At 37.9% G+C, this 18,102-nt stretch overlaps 1 protein-coding gene across 7 annotated transcripts in view; it reads right to left on the reverse strand.

Moving 5' to 3' along the window:
• LRCH1 (leucine rich repeats and calponin homology domain containing 1) overlaps positions 1–18,102 on the reverse strand; it is a 202,725-nt gene that overhangs the window by 99,998 nt on the left and 84,625 nt on the right. The window lies entirely within an intron of this gene.

An 18,102-nucleotide genomic window follows, 5' to 3' on the forward strand; every position in this document is an offset into this window, starting at 1 on the left:
TATCAACTCAGTTTTTTCTTAACATATTTTAAAGTAAACATTATAACCTACATTTAGATCAACATTCTTATTTTTTGGTACAACTGTTAATATGATGTTGTGATTTCCACTTCTTAGCATATTATCACAAGTCATACGGAAGAGCAAAAATACTGCTAAAACAGTTTTAGCTCTATATTCATTTGTAAATTCAGGCCAGGTAAAGGGTAACTGAATCAGTATTTACTTTTCACTCTATCTGAAAATTATTTCAAAGTCATTACCCCCTAGACAAGTATGTAAAACCGTATTCTTTATTACATCTGAATACATATATTTACCACATTTAATTTATTTATTTCAATTTTGCATTCACAACATGTACGCATATTGTCTCTCAGAATATGTCTTTTACATCCTCCAAACAAATACATAGTAGACGTTAAACAAATATTTCATGCACTAGGATTACTGAGTGCCTACAATGCACCAGGACAAGATAAATCAGTTGTATCTGTTAAGTACCAACACTGCGTCTGCTGCATGACCTGCTGTGAGACTGGATTCTCTTGGCCAAGTGTACCAAAGCTGATAATAATGGTCTACAGAGCAATGTAAACACACAGTGAGGGGTTTAATGTCACCATCTCAATAGTGAAAATACAGAATAGTCCTTAACATCTAAATCAGGGAATGGGAGACATAATTGTCAAATACCATAAAACACTGAATATAAGAAAAACAAGAACTCAACAATAACAGATGGCTTCACCCTTTATGGGAGGGACTCAATCAGTATGAGTTGAAGATGTTCAGTAAATAATATACAGAGGGTGCCAAAAAAATGTATACACATTTTAAGAAAGAAAAAAAACTGTATTAAAATTGTAATACTCAATATATACCAATAACAAAAGATGAATACAAATCACGTGTATACATTTTTTGGCACCTCCAGTATTATACATACTTAAGGATCCACACTCCATACAAAACAAACAAACAACAACATAAAACATAGAAAACTTAAAATAAATCAATACTATAATGAAATAAAAGTCATACAGCTACCTTCCTGACTGTCCTTCCAAGAAAAGGAATACATAAATAAACAAAAACAAACCTAGAGGGCTTCAGAGAGGAATTCTAAGAAATTCTAATGGAACATTCTGATCATATTTAAACTATTATAAACCATATAAAAAGAAGGAAAGTTTCCAAATTCTTATTTAAACATAAGGTACATTGATGCCATCACCCAACAAAGAGAGTACACAAAAGAGATACTACACATGAATATACCTCCTAAGTACTAATGTTAAGTCCTAAATTTAAAAATTAGCAAACAGAACTGAGCACTACATAAAAAGATTAGCATATTATGACTAAGTGGGATTTATTCTAGGAATATAAGGATTCTGTATTATTTTAACAATTCTCAATTTAAATAGAGTAAAAGTAAAATGACACATGATTATCTCTATAGGTACTTAAAAGGTATTTGATAAAATACTCTACCCATTCTTTTTTAAAACAACTTTATTGAGGCACAGCTTATATATCATAAAACTGACCTATTTTAAGTGCACAATTCATTGATCTCTAGTAACTTTACCAGGTAGAGCATTCATGACCATAAATCAGTTTTAGAACATTCATATTCATTTTTAATGCAATTGCTTAATAAAAGGAGAATTGATTAATATTTCCTTACATAACTTGAGAAAGAAAGAGAAAGAGAGAGAGAGAGAATATGCTTTTATTTATTGCTAAATCATTAATGACTAGAAACATTACCATTAAAGTCAGGACAAGATGTCACTACTACTATTACTATTTACTATTGTCCAGGAGGTACTAGCCAATGACATGGGGTAAGAAAAGCAAGAAAGAACCGAAATTGGAAAGGAAAAGACAGAATTATCATTATTTACAGATACTATGATTGTTTTCCTGGAAAATCCCAAAACACCAACAGAAAATCTATTACAAATGTAAAAAGGTACAGGGTAGAAAATTAATACACTGAAATGATAGTCTTCACTCACAAACACACACGCACACTAGCAAAACAATACAACAGAAAAGATCTAATTTATTGTAACAAAAGAGTAAAACACCTAGAAAATCTTAAGACATATGAAAAATTTATATGAAGAAAACTTTACAGTGCTACTAAACAACACAAAAGAAAAGTTAAAACAGTTGAAAAGATAGTTCATCATTTTTAAAAGGAAGACAACATCGAAAAAGTGTCAATTCTCTTTAAGTTATAGCTATATAATTTAATAAACTCCCAATTTTAAAAAAAGTACTTCTAGGATACATTTTTTTTAAATTTGTTGAGGTTATCATATAAGTTGATTCTAAAGTTCACAGGGTAGAACAATAACACAAAAATAGCGTGGTAGCTCTCAAAAAAGAAAAGCTCTAAGGGGAACCACCTCTCCCGGATGTTAAAAACAAATCATAAAGCATTGTGGTGAACAGATGGGAAAGGTCATGGAAAAAATTACAAAGATGGGAAATAGGTCAAATATATATAAACATGGCAATCAAGTATGCAATAAAGGTGGCATTTCAAGTCAATAGAAAAAAGATGTGAGGTCAGTAAACAGTTTGAAAAACTTGATAGCCATCTGAAACAAACAAACAGAAGGATGACTATCTATTATACTTCACCTCAATAAATTCTAGATGAATCTAATGATTAATTGTAAAAATTACAGCCATAACAGAACTAGGACAACACATGGGACGTTTGCTTTTATGATCTATGAATGGCATAAAGCAAGACTGATAAATCTGACACATTAAAAACAAATTTACGGCATTTTTAAAACAAACAAAAACTCCACCAGAAACACAAATGATAATCAAGGAATGGAGGACAGGGTGGGAAGTCCTATAGTTCATAAACCCAATAGGATAATTTTTTATACATATTAAAAGTTTCTACAGTCAATAATAATAATACTAAAAACCAGTAAGTAAATAAATAAGCTATGAACAGATGGTTCACAGAAAAGGCTCTTAAGTTTATGAAAAAAATGATCACCTCACTCAGAGCATGCAAATTACAACTACATGGGAAAATATTTTATCTACTAGACTAGACAATATCAAAAAGTTTGAACACGTTGCAATGCTGAGGACATGGTGATGTAAATGAAGGACATTTTAGTGAAATCTATCAAAATTACAAATGTACATATACTTCAACCTAGCAATGTTTCTCATCTACAGATAAACTCATAGATGTATAAATGATTTTTTTTACCATAGTTTAAATAGCAAAAATAGAAAGCAAGTTAAATATCAGTGGAGGTCTATATATTACTATGCTATTAGTAAAAATCATAAATAAAACAAAATTAAATAATATGAATATAATATTGCTCATATATCCTGTGATGGAATGTAATGGTAAGCACTATATTCTATAATAGAATGCTAATACTATACATCCATTAAAATGAATGAAGCAGCTTTACATGTGCTGATATGAAACAATCTCCAAGACACATTGTAATTTTTTTAAAGCCAGGTACAGAACAGTGTCTACAGTATTTGTATTTTTAAATGAATATTTACATAGTTGTTTAAGTATAAATAGGTTATCTCTGGAAGGCTACAGAAGAAACTGGTAAGTGTTCTTTCCGGGGAGGTCAAAAAGGAGATTCTCCCACTTTAGATCCTGTTGTACCTTTACAAATTTGAATGAATTGCTTATTTGAATTTACATAAAGAGCTGGATTACGTGTGTGTGTGTATCTATAAATTTCTGTATATATGAGATATATGTATTTGAACAACTTTCTTTATATACGAGATATACGTATTTCAACAAGTTCCCAGCAGCATTCTTATTCTTTCTCTACACAGTGAATTTCGTTTCATTTGAAAAGAAAGTTATGAGGCCAGAGCAAACTGTGAAGTCCCACATATTAAATTAAGGGAAATATTGAGGCAAGCTTCCTTCCATGAATGTTTAGAACCTAAACAGACAAAAATTCCATAAGTTTCTTACATTTCTTCTTCCTGAAACTTAACTAGACATGGCAATCTTCATGTGCTATAATGCTGGAAATTTGCCCAGAAAGCTTCTATGTGCTGTTTCCTTCAGGTTCAACTCAAAGAAAATTCCAGAGATTCCAGTTTACATTCAGAACTTTACCTTTCCTTGAGAATTGCTAGAACTATACTATCAAGTTGTACATTTCGATAACAATTTTAAGTAATAATATTTTTATTAGTTTTAGTATCATTAATGCTTTTAAAACCAAAAATATAGGGCTATTGTAGAAATACTGTTACATAACTACAAGCCTTTTAAAAAAACAATAGGTCATCAAATTTAATTAATCATAGAAAACACCCCAATCTGAGAGCAGAAGACCAGTTCTAAATCTACAACCACCTGAGATATTTGAGAAAGTTACTCAATTTTCTAGGTCTCTGTTTTTGAACAGGCAAAATTAGAGTCTAGCAACTGGATGAATTCTAACACTCTTTTCAGATCTAAGATTTCTGAATAAGTAAAAAGTATTCAGAATTCAAGTATTTTCTGTCAAAAGTATTCAGAATCCAAGTGATGTTTTTCATCCTAATAATCAATAGCAGTAGCTAAAGATCATGAAAAGTTATAAAATACAAACCCACATATAAAAATTTGGGCACATCCTTACTCATATAATGAATTTGCCATTTCATTGTACAATCTACATTCTATTATATAATCTGAATTTTGGAAGTGCTCGGTTTTCAAACTTGGAGAGAAGGTAATAGTAGGAAAAAGAAGTTATAAAATAGCTTACAAATTAAGCTAATATTTAGTTCTGGGCAACATTTACTAATAGCATCATTATTAACAATTTGCTAGAAAACAATGTTAAAATAATGTTCTAATTAGTGTATGAGTCTGATATTTTCATTACTACTTACAATACAGATTTTATTTGCTCTCCTCCACAAGCTCCAGATTTGAGGGGACACTTTTGCCTTTTTCTTTGCCTGTACTTTCCTCCCTGGCAGTCTAACGTGTACCCAGAAGCAGGAGCTTTACTAGGGCTGCTCAGAGCTTCTGAAGAGATGGGCTTAGTCCTGCCCGCTGACAGGAAAAAGGAGGCACACCTGGTAAAACCTTAATTTTCCCTTCATTTTAAATTGTTATCCGATCTCTTCTATTTAAATCTTTGTTTTTACTTGTGCTATCCTGTACGTGGGTTTTTCAGGAATCCTTTTATTAAAAACAGTCAGGCTGTACATTATAAAGTTGTAAGGTAAGAACAGTGGGGATCTGTTATGCCTGAGACTACCTTGCCAGCCAAATGAACAGACCTCTGTGTCCACGGAGTTAGTGAGAATTTACCTATGCAATGTGCCCCCACTATCTTGGGTGTGTGTTCCAGTTTCTACCTGAAAAGGGAAGACATTGTATTACAAAAGCTACACATAGCTTAGACTCTTTCAATGCCTACTTAAACAAAAACAGTTGCCTAGTTAAGCATTGTTCAAATAAAAACAAAATTGAAAAACAGATAAAAGTTTTCCTTTCTTATTTGTTTAGGTTAATCACCCAGAGGGTGAATTATTGATGTATTCATCAACATATATAAGTACACAGTTTCTGCAAAAATGAAAAACACGTATGCCTAATTTCAAGGAGGTTATCATTTGAAAGGTGAAATGAGGCAAGCCCAGAATGAACCATAAGATGAGATGTTCTAATGGTGCTTTAACAAAACAAAACAAAACAGTATAAATAAACAGCTAAAATCCAGTTGGGTAAAGAACGTCACCATTGAGGACTCCACTGTGCCAGACACTACATGTGAAGCTTTGCCTCCTTTAAACCACTGCAGGGAGCAGTACCGTGTTTCCCCGAAAACAAGACCGGGTCTTATATTAAGGTTTGCTCCAAAAGATTCATTAGGGTTTATGTTCAGGGGAGGTCATCCTGAAAAATCATGCCAGGGCTTATTTTCCAGTTAGCTCTTATTTTCGGGGGAACACGGTATTACCACCAATGTAAAGATGAGGAAAAGCTTATGTGATTTGCCCAGAGTCACAGAGGTCAGTGATTACACTCACAACTAACTTAGACATACTGTAAGGCCTGAGTGAGTTCCCCCCACGAGACCACTCTTTCTTCATCGAATAACAGCCGGCAAGACCAAGACTGTTTTCTGCAGCGAGATTACTAGGAAGATGTAGCAATTAAATCTTCACTGCACTTTTATTTGTTTAAAATGCAATCAAAATGAAGTCAACATGTTCTGTGCATGGACCCAGAGAGTAAGAATGTTATATACATTATATTCAAAAAAGAAAGTACCGAAAACAATATGTCAGCTGATGGGCTAAATGCCGGACATGGCTATGGGAAGCTTGGTAAGTAGAAACCTTGGCTTAAATTGGTAATTATGCTGACTTACTATAAGCACTCTTTCACTGAAGAGTTTAGAATGGGTTTTTAAATACAGGACTTACTCTTCCCTACTTGTCTCTGAGTATCATTTAATTCTCAATTAACTTAATTATTGGAAGAGAGAAAGAGGGTGCAAAAAAATGGGCACGTTTGCCTCCCTATGCTTTACTTAGGCTAATGCAGAAATCATCTCGTTATCTTCTGGCATCCACTAACCCACCATGGGAAAGATGCCCAGAAGGGCAAAAGAAGTCAGTCTGAATTAAGATGCTTTGACTTTGATAAACCAGAATGGATAATTCAGTTACAAGAATGAAAAAACAAAAAAAATGACATACAAATCTGTTCAAAATTTTTTCTGTTACCTGTAAGCAAAGAAATAAAACAAGATCTAAAATATAAGAAATAAAAAATAAGCAGATGAAGAGGAAGAAAAAAATCTAGGACTTAGATGTAATTAAAGACAACTGTAAGAGAGCAATCAGTTCACCAGGCACACACAGGTGTGAGTGTCCCTCCCCCTGCCTTTGAAAGGGCAGGTCCCCCCCAAGACAGAGAGCCCAGGCAGCAGCTCTTCCATAGACAGAAGTGTTCACCAATCGGCTTCTCAGCTATTCTCCTAAATAAAGTGTTTGTCTATTATTTCTCAACATTGTTGGTACATTGGAATCACTTGGAAAGATTTTACAAATCCTGAAGCGTGGGGGCCCATGGCCAGAAATTTTAGGGTGTAATTTGGGCATCACGATTCCTTGGATGTTCAGTTGATTCCCTATAATTCTAGGGGAAACATGGGTGAGTACAAGATCCAACCTCTCAGCTTTCCCTACAAAACCTCACCAACAGGTGAGGTTCTCCTAGGGGCAGGCGGTGGGGCCCAGGAGGAGTCTGATTGGGACACCAGGTTGATAGCTCACTAGGCATCCTAATTTGAGAAAGGAAATATGTGCCCATCCAGAGCTAACTGTTGCCCGATTCGATTCTTCCCCCAAATTTCTCCTCAACTACTTTTTGTTGCAATCAGAGCAAAACTATAATCTAGAATGGAGTCCAACATATTATGAATTGGTTGTGATCACAGAAAATTAGGTGTTTTCCTTACTGAATCCTCAGCATAACCTAGCGAGGCAGGTGCTGTCGTAACTCCCATTGACGTGCTGGCGCTAAGACCCAAAGAAGTTAGGTATCTTGCCTGAGGACACAGAGCTACTGTCACCGCAGAAGCAGCTCAGAATGGTTCTATCCTGTTTGACCAAGTTCTGAGCTGTTTTTCAGGGACAGCAGACCACAGGTCATGCAGCCAAAGTATGCGCTGAGAGGGGAACTTTGGCCTCCAGCTTGACCTAGAACCAAAGGACCAGGACATAACCGGTTCCTGAACAGCAGAACCTTTTCAAAAGCCAAGGGTCCATTGTACAGGAAGACCTGGTATTGACGCCTCTTCACCATAAATGGCCAAGTTCCAAGGTCCTCCAGTTAAAACTTGCCACACCAATGCTCCCGCATACCTGTTCTCCCTAGCCCCTTAAAGACCCATGGCCTGGTGCAGGAAACAAGACAGATGTGAGGCACCATCTCGGTTGGGGCCTTCTCAGTCAATAAGCCTTCCCTAACTTCAAACCCTGATGTTCTGAGTTTTGACCTTTTCAAGTGTCATGCATGTGGACTTTAGCTCAGTAACACTACTAAGTGGCAGAAGCATGAACTTAAACCAGCAGAGAGGACACCAGAGCCCTGCTCTGAATCATTCTTGATTCATAGCACTGTAACACAGAGAATGTCAGTTGTTCTTATGGGTCTCTTATATATATATAATCTAGGGATCCATTTCAGATGACTGGTTGGGAGGCATTACATGACCCCAGAGCTCTGTACTAAAAGTAAAGGACCTTTGACCAGATCCCTAGTATTTTCTCCAGAAAGAAGAGCATGTGTCATTGATGCCTTGTTTCTTCCAACCACCCCAAGTTGGACACTGTCCGTCTTTGCTGCAAACCCGCCCTGGGGCCTAGACCAGCCCTGGGGAGTGGGGTACACCGCAGCTCTGTGCAAACACAGCCAGGCAGGAAATCAGAACCCCAGAACCACATCGTCCCGTGTCTGCTTCTTAATTGAAACTGTTCAGCCAGAAATACAACAATAAGTTTTGCCACGGCCAAACCAAGCTCAGCAAATCCCTAACATAAAGTAGCCAAATGAATAAAAATAAGCAGGGGAAGGTAGAAAAACAGTCAATGGAATCTCCTGTGCAGTCAGCACCATTGGAGGCACGATGTTGTTTTTGTATAAAAAAGGAAAGTGGTGCCTCCGGAGGAAACGGACAAGGCCTGGCTCTCCAGCAACAACATCCTGAGTGATCAGCCACACAGCCACAGAGCAGAAGCACTGACAGACCAGGACAGCTGGGAACCTCATCTGTAACGTCTTGTCTTCCCGTCAGAAGAAAAGGCCTAATCTTGGAAGTCAAAATCTTGCCCAGTTTCAGCAAGACCAAATGATATTTGTTTTAAGTAGAACTATAAACATGTTATCATGGAAGCTTAATTTTAGAATATTAGCACTAATCAAGACATCTCAATAATTGGGTAAAATGGGTGCCCTCCACATATAAATCTATCCCCTTGACCCACCAACCAGAACACGGACCTGCTCTCTTCCCAATACTGAGGAGACATGCTCTGTGCTGGCCATCTCTACCGTCTTGCTTGGTCCCTCCTGGGACCACAGTTCAGAGATTGTACTCAGGCAGAAGAAAGGTGTGGGGTCGCTTGCCCTCTCTGGACAACCCATATCCACCTAGGTAGGCAGGGGTCCCTCTAAAAGAATCTCAGTTATATCTTTCTATCCCTCCTGAACTTCCTCTCTCGGCTCCTCAGTGTCCCAGATTTGGACTGTCTCTCACTTCAACTCCTCTCTTGGCACAGACACCCCACCCAGCCCCATGACACGCACCTGGGAGGGAATTTCGGGACACCTGCGCATTTGGAAATGCCCTGGAAGAGAGAATGCTGCTTCAGGCAGTGAAGCAGAGCCCAGGGGAGGACTCAACCTTGACTCTGGAAATAAAACCACCCAACACTTCAGCGCTAAACAGGCAGGAATAATAAGCTGATCCTAAAGGTTTTGAGTCTGTCAAAATCACAGGCTACATCTCTAAAAGATCAACAACAACAAAAATCATGTCAAACGGTAGAGACCTGTTAAATAATTCCTCAGTATGAATCATGAGGTCTTCCCTGTTCACCTACTTAAAATTTCAACATATCCATCTTAACTTCCTTATTCTGTTCAACGTTTTCTTTTTTCTTAGCACTTAGATAGCTTCTAACATAGCCTATTATTTATTCATGTATTATTGTTGTTCATTTTCTCTCTCCCACTACTAGACTGTAATTTCTATGGCGATTGGGATCTTTGCATGGTTCACTGGTATACAGCAAGAGCTTAATAAATATCTGTTGAATGAATTTAGTAGGAGAGCAAGTTTTTAGGTCACAGCGCTTGAGTAAATATCTACTATCTAGCTGCGTGCACTTGGAAATTAATTTTCCTATGCCTCACTTTCTTCACCTGTAATATGAGAATAATAATAGTACTGGGTCCACTGAATGATTGAAAGAGTTAAGTGAGATGATACAGATAAAGTGCTTAGAGCAGCTCCTGGCACAGAGGGAAGCATTCCAAGAATAGTCTCTATCATTATGTTAGCTAATGCTGGGTTCTGAGTATTGGCAGCAAGAAATTGGGCCTGAGCTGGGAAGGAGCTTCAAATCTCACTGACAAGCACATGGAGCACACCACACAAACGCCTCATGATAGCAACAGATCTTAAATGAAAGAATTAGATATAAATAATACTGTATTATGAGTGGAAAAAAAATAAGTTGATTTGAAGGTTGCCCTTCCCAAGGCTGAAGGAGGAAATAGATAGAAGTAACTACATACGAGTATAGGTGGCTTTCATTGAACAAATCCGTTTATTGAAATGCTGATAGCAATTTTTTTTTTTTCTTTATCATACTTCTCCTGTCCAAAGAGTTGCAAAAAAAAAAAAAAAAAGTAATAAAATTTTAAGACAAGTACAGACGTGGGAGAAAAAAAAAAATCCTTGCCCTAAAGTACAATCATTTTACTTAAAAACCCCTTAAAAGGCTCACTCAGAGGCTTTTTACTCTTAAACACAATTCTAAGAAATGCTATTACTGACTGTTCCAACTCCATAGCATTTTAGAAAATACAAATAAATAAGGAAAAGGGAGGTAGCCATAACAAAGCACACTTAACAAAAAACAGTAAATAGTGAAATGCCTGGCAGCTGTTGCTAAACAGGGGCCTTTCACACAAGCTGCCCCTCAGAAGCAGCACTGAAACTGCCTGGCTGCACTGTGTTCTTCCTGGAGTTGTATTTCAACCAAAAAACTGAGACTTTCTTCATCCAATTGGAAGCTGTGCAACTATATTCCCATTAGCATCTTCACTCAGAGCAGCTCCACTCTCACCAATCAGAACAGTGCTTTCTGGACCAAACTGTGAGGATTTGGAGTCCTCATTTGTGTGAGGACAGACCAAGCACTGACCAGGGGTGGGGGCTTCTCTCTATATAAGTCATCTCCCCTCTGGATCAGGGAGCGCAATTTTCCTTTTTCCTGAAGACTGAAGACTGTGTCTTCCCAGCTGGAGCTGAAACACCAGAAACACCAAAAACATCGTATTGGAGCAGAGCTGTCTAACCAGAGAGGGGCCTGGCCCCAGGGCCACCTCACAGCCGTGCTGTCTCACAATTGAGCTGGTTGCACTGAATCAAGTTTCCTTCTTCACCGCACCCCAAATCAGAGATTCCTGTTGGCATTGAACTGGCACTAACAACTATCAGCTGACAAACGCAATGTCAGGACCCATCTAAATATAGTTGCAGCACAAAAATAATACAATGCTGAACAATCTAATAATAGTTAACATATTTGAGGATTACATTGGGTTTAAAAGGTTCTGTTCAAAAGAACAGGGAAATGTTCTTTTGTAACTAATTTTTTAGTTTTCTTGTAAAATTACTCAAAACAAAAACATTTTGCCATTGTAGTTTCTCTGTAATGACCCATTCCCTGGCAATTCTGTTTAGCTAAGGTTTTACTACACAATGAATCATTTCTCATTTGCTCAAAGAGAATTTTGGCTCTCAGATATAATAAAAACAGCCCATCGATAGCAATCATCTCTAAAATGGGAATAGTAATTCTAAGGGGGAAATACTAATTTTCTTATAAAACATAAATTATTTAAGTAGCATTATTTGCAATAGCCAAAAGGTGGAAACAACCCAAATATCTATGGACAGATGAATGGATAACCAAAATGTGATATATACACACAATGAAATATTATTCAGCCTTAAAAAGGAAGGAAATTCTGACACATGCCACAACATGGATGAACCTTGAGGACATTACGCTCAGTGAAATAAGCCAGACACAAAAAGACAAATACTGTATGATTCCACTTACATGAGGTACCAAGAGCTGTCAAGCTCATAGAGACAGAAAGCAGAATGGTGCTTTTCAGGAGCTGGGGGGAGGCAGAATGGAGTTATTGTTTAATCAGTGCAGAGTTTCAGTTCTGCAAGATGAATGATGGTGATAGTTGTACAACAGTATGAACGTGCCTAATGCCACTCAACTATTACATGTAAACATGGTTAAGATGGTAAATTTTATGTTACAGATTATTTTATCAAAATCAAAAACAGGAATGTTTTTACACAACGGAATACTATTCTTCCATAAGAAAAGATGAAATAGGACTATTTGTGACAACATGGATGGATCTTGAGATTATAATGCTAAGTGAAATAAGTCAGACAAAAAAAGTAAAGAACCATGTGATTTCACTGATATAGTGGTATATAAAACTGAAAACAAAAGAACAAGACAAACAAATGAAGAAACAAACACTCATCAACACAGACAACAGTTTAGTGGACACCAGAGGGTAAGGGGGGAGAAGGGTGGTAGATGACTGTAAACGGGATCAAATATATGGTGATGGAAAGAGAACTGCCTCTGGGTGATGAACATGCAATGTGATATATAGATGATGTATTACGGAATTGTACAACTGAAATCTGTGTAACTTTACTAACAACTATCACCCCAATAAACTTCAATTTTTTAAAAATCAGGAACGCTTTTTAAAATGCGCACAAAATAGAAACACTATTTAAAATTTACTTAAATTTTAAAAGTTAAAATTTCCTTAAAAACAGAAGTACTTAAAATTTCCCAGAATAACAGAAATTACTAAACCTCCAGGGCTGGAAGCCTGAGTGAAGGGGAGAGCTTTGGGGAATCACACAGGAACAAACAGCAGCGTATCTACTACACCACAAACGTTACTATATAGCTCTATGACCATTAAATTAGCACTCACCTTACCTACCAGTTTTCTCTAGTTCCATCCATGGATTAGTAGATAGATCGATCCATAGATAGATATGCCCTCCTCATCACAGTGCCAAGCATATGTGCTTGATACATTTGCACCTCATCATAAATGTTGGGAGGAAGTGAGATGATGCTTACAAAGTAATTAACAGTGTCTAGAACTCAACAAATGACAGTTGAGTAAAGAAATATAATTAGGACGTGGCTCCTGCTCTAACAATCTCACAGAGCAGAAAGGAAGACAGACAGAGCCCAGTAGTTAAATTCTAAAGAGGAACAGGGGTCCCCTGGTGTGCAGAGGTGCCCAGTGGAGACACAGCTCGGGGCTCTGATGGGAACAGGCTCCTGGAAGAGCCAACTAAGTGTGGCTGGTCAGGTGGTTGAGTGGAGGGCAGGAGACCCCGGATTCTCTGGGGTGCATGAGGAAGGACAGAGTCTGAAACATTCCCTGTGAGGCTACAGAGCTCACAGGCCCTTCACTAAAGCACATGACGAAGTATTTAAAATGTCACAAATGTACTGAGAATGGCTTGTGAGGGAGCAAAGACAGGGGCACAAAGACCAGTGAGCAGGCTACTGCAATATCCAGACAAGATACAATCTGGGTAGACCTGAGTGGTTAAGGTGGAAGTGATGAGAAGTGGTCAGATTCAGGTAATAGTTTTTGAAAGCAGAGCTACCTTAATTTGCTGATTGCATGTGAGTTTGAGAAAAAAACAGTAGTCAACTTCAACTGTGGGATTCTGGAAGTGAAAGAGAGGAGTTGTCATCCTGAGAGTTGGAAGCCTGAAAGCCAAGATTGTGGGAAGACAGAGAGTTCCTTTTGGAGATGTTAATATTAAGGTGCCTATTCATTATACAGGTGAAGCTATCAGGTAGGTACATGCACAAGTCTGGAGCTCCCGGGACGAGTCCAGGCTGGAGATAGAAATTGTGGGAGTTATCAGAGTATAAATGGCACTAAAGACATAAGTATATAAGAAAACCAAGGGATTCAGTGAAAGTGGAAAAGAGGGGAAACTGATGATACAGAGGAGGAAAGACAGTTGATAGAGTTATGTTCTGAAGAAGGTAGGAGGGCATGCGATCCTTGTGCTCGAGCAGAGGTATTAACCTCTCAGAGGGAGACAATTCTTCTCTAGCAGAGGAGGTGAGGTAGCAGATCTGAGCACAGATGCAGACAACTGAGTAGATGGGGTGGTGGATACACAGGGAACTACCCTTGTGATTGCCTTCAAGCCCAAAGGGCTGAGTGAGGGACGGAGAACAAGATGTTAAGGTTTAAGAAGGGACAAAGTATGAAGTAGATTATAGGAGACTAGGAAAGAGCACTAAAAAAATGTACAGTAACTGGTGGTACTACACACACATTGGAAGTCTGTGGTCGTGAACTGAAAGTGAGACCACTGGGATGGCTGCAGTATATACAGATGTCTGATGGAACTGTGTATAATTCACTGTGTTAATTGGTGTGTTCAACCTCAGTACCTTTGCCTATCAAAAAGCTCAATTTGTAGACAATAAAAAACAATATGTTGGCTTAGATTCTGCAGCTCTGCTCCCAGAGCACATATCTAACTGGGGAGAGCTAAGCAACGTGACCACGTGCAAGCCTGTTCAGCTGTGAGTCATAGACGCTGGAGAGAGACTCCAAGGGCTGTGTGGTACCTTCCCAAGCCCTTCCCATCACAGGAAAATCCATCCACATGTTCACTCACTCAATCATTTACCGGATGTCTTCTATGAGCCAGATATGCCATGACAGATACTGTATATACTGATATGAATTTAAGACTCAATTACTGAAGAGTCCAACAGGAGAGGCAGAGAAGTAAACAAAAGAAAACATACACTGAATTGGATCTAGATTTATCAGCATGGTTAAATATCAATTCATTTGAAACTTTGAGAAAGGCATCAGAGGCATTAACCCGTAAGCTGAGGCTCAGGACAGGTGGCTGGGAGGTTGCCAGGGGCAGAGTGGGTAATTTCTTCCAGGCTGACAGGCGCAGCCTAGATAAAGAATGCAGGGGTGGGGTAGCTCTTTGAGTAACTGCTACTGGCCTTATGGCTAAGGCACATGGGATGGACATTCAGCAGGGATCCATGAAACCAGTTGTTAAAAGAAAGCAGCCACAAAAATCCAGAGGAGAAACGAGGAGCGCCTACAGTAAGGTGAACATATGTGACATAGAGGAATGGACATGACCACCACCACCACCAGCAGCACCACCATCATCAGGAGGGAATGGACAGGGGAGACATTTATGAGGTAGAATTGGCAGAGCTTAGTGATCAGTTAAATATAGAAAGCGAGGAAAAAGAAAGAGCTGGTGGCATCTTGGGGTTTCTGGCTTGGGTGAATGCTGGAAGCTCAAAAGGAACACAGGAAAAGAAACAGGTTTGTGGGTAATGGTGGGAGAGGAGGGTCAGGGTGAGTTTAGTTTCTGACACACTGATTTAAGATATCCGAGGAGCAACCAAGCAGAGTGAGTTGTTGGTCATTGGATTGTGGGTTTAGAGCTCCTGAGAAAAGTTTTGGCTAAAATTGAGGTTTGGAAGACATCAGCATATAAATGAGTGGCCATACATGAAGTAACCATTGAAATATGTGAAAAATGAGGAAAGAATATGAGTTAGAAAAAAAAACTTCCAGCAGCTGGTACCATAAAGCCACTGCCTTTCTTTTTCTCATTACAACTTCTGGAAACCCAAATGCTTGGCTCCATGGCCCAAGGGCCATGGTATGTCCTGGAATTCAGACTTCCTGAACCAAAATCCAATGTTATTTCCACTATAGCACTACGCCCCCACATGTTTATTACACAATTCAATGACAATGACGGTATTATACTGACACCCTGACCACGTGTGAGTAATATGATAACAGCATTTAACGGCTACATTATCACTCACTTTTTAGGAACCAATCATGATGCATGTTTTAAAAATGAGTATTTTTTCAGCTACACTTAGGGTTACTATCAATTCCTAAAAAAACCCCAAAAATATTATAGGCTAAACTACCAAGGCAACTGAGAAGTTTGACTCCTTCCAAAAATACTTCCTTGGGCAATTTTTTTTTTCTTAGCCCAAAAATATGAAACAAAGAGTGAACTGTCTACAAAGTGCCTGGTTTTCCAATTTTTAAAGTTCACATTTAGCTAGGGCAGCACTGATAAGAAAGGCATTCTTGTGATGGTGACCGAATATAGTATATTCCATTGTAGGAATATGAATTTTAAAGCTAGAAATTGTTTATTTATTTCAGATGATTTCTGCATCCTTTTTTACAGATCTACTTGGACACTTCTTGCTGAACTAAAAAGTAATAAGAGTGTTGATAATAAAATAGAAACGGTTTCACATCATCACTGACTAGAAACTATAATAGAAATGCAGTTTATCTAAATTATTTAAGAAAATATATTTAACTGGCATATTATTTTCAAACATCATTTCTAGAAGATTTAAATGTGAATGAAATGTTTATTTTCTTGAGACTTCTCTTTTTCTTTTCATTTTGATCATACAATTTATTCATCTAGGGACTATGAATAACAAATAATTGATGCTCTTTTTTTGTTGATTTTTTTTAAGCAAGAGCTTTCATCACAAGCTCTGAAAGAGCTAGTGTTTATGGAGCATAGTCAGAAGTCTCTTTAGGCCTCTTGAACTATGCTTTAAACTTGAAAACACACTGGTTTTTATCTTTTTGTCACTAACTGCTTTGCAAACAATTTGAAGTCCAAAATCTTAGAAATGTTTTTCTCCCTGATGTTCAAACTGCTTGTTAGTCCCATACTAAAGTGGACACAAAAATAATGCAAAATTATCCATGTTTGCACAATGAGCATTCTCTAGGTCTTCACGCTGATTCAGTGGGCAGTAATTGCCACCACGCATGCATTTGTATATACGTATCATACATATGGCACTGGCTCATCAACGATTCCTAACTAGCAGATGTGGACCCGCTGGTACTATGTGGCTACGAACACTACAGAGCACTTGCTGTGTCCTGGGCACACCAATTGTTTTCTATGAATTAGCAATCTCATAAAAATTTAATGGGAGTGTTATCCCCACTTGCAAATGAAGAAACTGAGACATGAGAGGTAAAATAATTTGACCTATGCACCCCAGGTAAAAAGTGAGAAAGTTGTGACTGTACTTAATGCCACTGTACTTAATGCCACTGTGTATGTACTTAATGCCACTGTGTATGTACTTAATGTACATAAAGTAAAATTTACCATTTTAATGTAAAATTTACATTAAATTTTAAAAATGCCTCACGTACACTAAAATAGTAAATTTTACTTTATGTACATTTCACCACAATAAAAAAAATCATTAAAAAATAAATAGGTAGATCCAAAGTCTACTCTTTACACCAAAATTAATTCCAGATAGATTAAAAATTTAACAGTACAATGAAACAATAAAATTACTAGAAAAAGAAGTTGAAAAGCAGTGGAGGTAAATTTAGGATTGAAACCCAAGTAATCCAGCTTCAGAGTCCATGCTACATGCTAATGGTCTTCCACAAATTGCTATTTTATAGGTAAAAACCACCCAAAGTGCTATTTGACAGACACCCCTCACCATCATCAAATTAAATTTCGTAGTAACTCAATAGTACTTCATGGCTCACTGGAAAGTATGCATTGCCCTGGGCATGTTGGCTGCAGAATGCATGAGGGACAAACCCCAGGACAAGGCTGGAAGTCACCTAGAAAGCCTCAAAATTGCAAGGAGTTGTTCCTTGTAGAGACAGTCAACTCTCAATAAGCATTCCAAAGGAGGCTGCATGCCAAGTGCACTTGAGAACCCACTTTTGGAGCCTGTAGTTGAGGGGGAAATGTTTGCTATGGAAAGGATGCAGAAAATAATCACACTTGTGTTTTAAGAAACCACATGCATATAGCAGAGAACAAACAAAATTACAGTTTCCCAAAATATCTCAGAGTTGAAAGCTTGCAAAAAGCCTCAAATCTTTACTGCAGATCTAAAATAGAGTTCAGAGAGAGAAAGGAGGGGGACAGATCCCAATGTTGAGGTTTCCCAGTGGCCTTCAGACGGAAAGATTCCCAGCTCTCAGGAGCACATTTCTTCCTAGAGGCAGAACAAGAGGGAGTGGAGGAAACTGCAGAAAACCAGAGAAAACCAGATCTTCCCAAAGCCTGCAGTTCCAGAAGGAAGAGTTCCTAAATGCCTCACGTAAATGACCACCCACCTTGTTTATTTTACCAT

This window comes from Rhinolophus sinicus, linkage group LG04, assembly GCF_036562045.2.
Source record: "Rhinolophus sinicus isolate RSC01 linkage group LG04, ASM3656204v1, whole genome shotgun sequence".
NCBI lineage: Eukaryota > Metazoa > Chordata > Mammalia > Chiroptera > Rhinolophidae > Rhinolophus > Rhinolophus sinicus.